At 37.2% G+C, this 2,623-nt stretch overlaps 1 protein-coding gene across 3 annotated transcripts in view; it reads left to right on the top strand.

The window, feature by feature from the left end:
* The window catches only part of btbd7 (BTB (POZ) domain containing 7), a 38,346-nt gene that overhangs the window by 3,943 nt on the left and 31,780 nt on the right, over positions 1-2,623 (top strand). The window lies entirely within an intron of this gene.

Genomic DNA, 2,623 nt, shown 5'->3' with positions numbered 1-2,623 from the left:
CCCCCCCGGGGCCGCCGTCTGTGGCACTGCCCTCCACTGCTCCCAGCCTGAGCACAACAGAGCAGCACACTGTTTCAGTCTACGCTGCAGGAAGGTGTCATAATGTTCGGCATCAGCGAGATTATGGCAGATATGCGTCTTATTGAAAAATGTGACTCAGGTCTCAAGGAAGTAGCTGTCCTAAATAATGCTTTTAGAATTCTGCACTGGCAGCTGAAGTTACATTTGGTTCACTCATTTGAATGAGTTGAAGCTGTGAGTCTGACTAGCTGGGAGTGAGTGTATTGTTCAATTGATGTGTTGGATGCTTTGTTTTATTCTGCCTCTGCTGTGCTAAATTTGAGGTCCCTCCCCCCTCCCCTTTTGTAAACAAGACAGTATATATCTCAGGGGCTTCCTCCTCTCTCCTACATATTCAAATTCAATTTCTTATTTTGTCCAAATGAATTCCCTGTGAAGATGGAACTCACTTAAAGCAGTCTAATGAAATAAAGATCAACCAACATTTTTATTGGACTGCTGCAGTGTGACTGCTTGGTGACTATTTGTGTGAAGTAAGAGGCTTTGGTTTTCCATTGAACCCTTGGGAGGCTGTGGAGTGTTTCTCTACAGGGGCACACACGATGATTTATTAGTATGGTAGGCAGGAAAAACTAGCAGGCTGAGATAAAACAGATTTCCCATCACACTCCAGTCCACCATCTAGTCTCGCATAAAACGGGACACAATGAGATGAAATGCATACATATGATTGTTTTGATATTGAGTTATTTAAAGGTCAACAGCAATGAGAGTTAAATTTCCAAGTCTCTTAAAATGTTTATAAAAGGGTACATTTTGATATGTATTCATGCAAAGTTATCCTAGATGGAAGTGCCATGGAAAATTGAGAAGTTGTTCTTATGGTTTTGGAAAATGGTTGTTGCTGGTTGAAATGAAGCTAGATATACTCTGTTTGTAATTAATAGCCTGATGAGTTAACCCTTATGTTCTCTTACTGTCAACCAGGCACTTGTTGACCTCCATCAAAATTGATCCGGTTTGTTTTGCCTTTTTGCATAAATTATAAATTATTACCCTACTCTATTTTGCACCTTCTAGCCAACATCATTCCAACTCATTACCAGTAGTTTTACACTTATTTCTGGAATTTATAGTCAATAAACTTCATCACTGTACATGAAATAATACCTCATTGTGGTGTAAAGTAAGCAGAAATTATGAATCATTTTCACTATAGTGAAGATCAGAGGAACATAAATTGATGGATTATCACTGATGTCAATGTTTTAGTCAGGGTACTGTTTTGAAACCACTTTATTATTTTGAATGGCAGCACATATTTTTCTATAAGGAAACTTTGAAAACGTGTCAAATTTGACCTAAAGACAACACAAGTTACTGAGAGTGCCTTCACTGGTGCCATGGCTGGCTTGAATACTCTGAGGTTAAATGTCTGTATGTATGATGTATTCAAGTGGTCCAGTAAGCCATGACGAGGGACAATTCTGAGCCAGCATGCTGTATACCAGAACCCTGAAATTGAAGCCGCTAAATGGAATTCAGTAATCTTTTATTTTTTTTAGAAGGATTTACTCCTGTGCTTTTCCTACTGAATCCTGTCAAAACGTTAACATGGAAACAGGCGCGTTTAGAAATTGTTAATAGACCAAATAAGCTGACAGCAGTGTCTGTTTTTTTTTTTTTGTGTCCAATTAACTGAATACCTAACATATAAAAGTACTTTATTCCCATTAATGCAAAAATCATATAAAAAGCCAATATGCAACATTACCCACAATGGCTCAATACCACCAGAGGTATTAATGAGAAAGCTACCACTGTATAAATGGCATGGCAAAATCGCTGACTCTAGAAACATTTGTATCGTCATGTACTGTATATTGTCAAATTGACCTTCCTTATATCACATAATGCACATAGATTGCATTCACTCATGAAATGTCCCGTCAACACTGCTGTGAAGCACTGAAGGTTCACTGAACAAACACAAGTCATCATAGCTATGGTGCTGTGTTCAGTCTGACTGTACTGACAAGAACTATACAGAGTTCCAAAGTTTGAAAACTAGCTTAGAGAAATTTCAATAGTAATTAAATAAGAATGTAATACTAAGCTTCTTGACTCGAATTGATATGACTTTGGGCAATGAATTGTCACTAAAATTGCTGTATAGTTATACTCTGTGTAGATATACACTGTGCTTGAAAACCCATCCAAATTATTCATTAGCCACAAATGTTTAAGCTAATGAAATGGAAATGGGTAATGGCAGAGTGGATTGTACCTTTCTCTGAAAATCACATCCATCTGCATTAGATTTGTTGTTGACTGCCAGTCAGAGTTTCCTGAGGGCTGAGCAGAGGAAGTCTCTGTTAACCTCAGTCACCATTTAAGATTATTGTTAGAAGCCTGAACACATAGTTGTCAGATGAAGACCGTCACTTTAAAAAAAGTCTCTCATTAAAAAAATTTAGCATTTCAGTCCTGTAAAATTGCCAAGGAAGCTATGATTGCACTGAAATCAATGTGGCTGGAACAGTGTGATAGCTAGTAATATATATATATATATATATATATATATATATATATATATATATAT

Source organism: Etheostoma spectabile, chromosome 20 (genome assembly GCF_008692095.1).
Source record: "Etheostoma spectabile isolate EspeVRDwgs_2016 chromosome 20, UIUC_Espe_1.0, whole genome shotgun sequence".
NCBI classification, from domain to species: Eukaryota; Metazoa; Chordata; class Actinopteri; order Perciformes; family Percidae; genus Etheostoma; species Etheostoma spectabile.
Note: the sequence above shows the minus strand (reverse complement) of the source record. Positions and strands in the feature narration are given on the sequence as shown.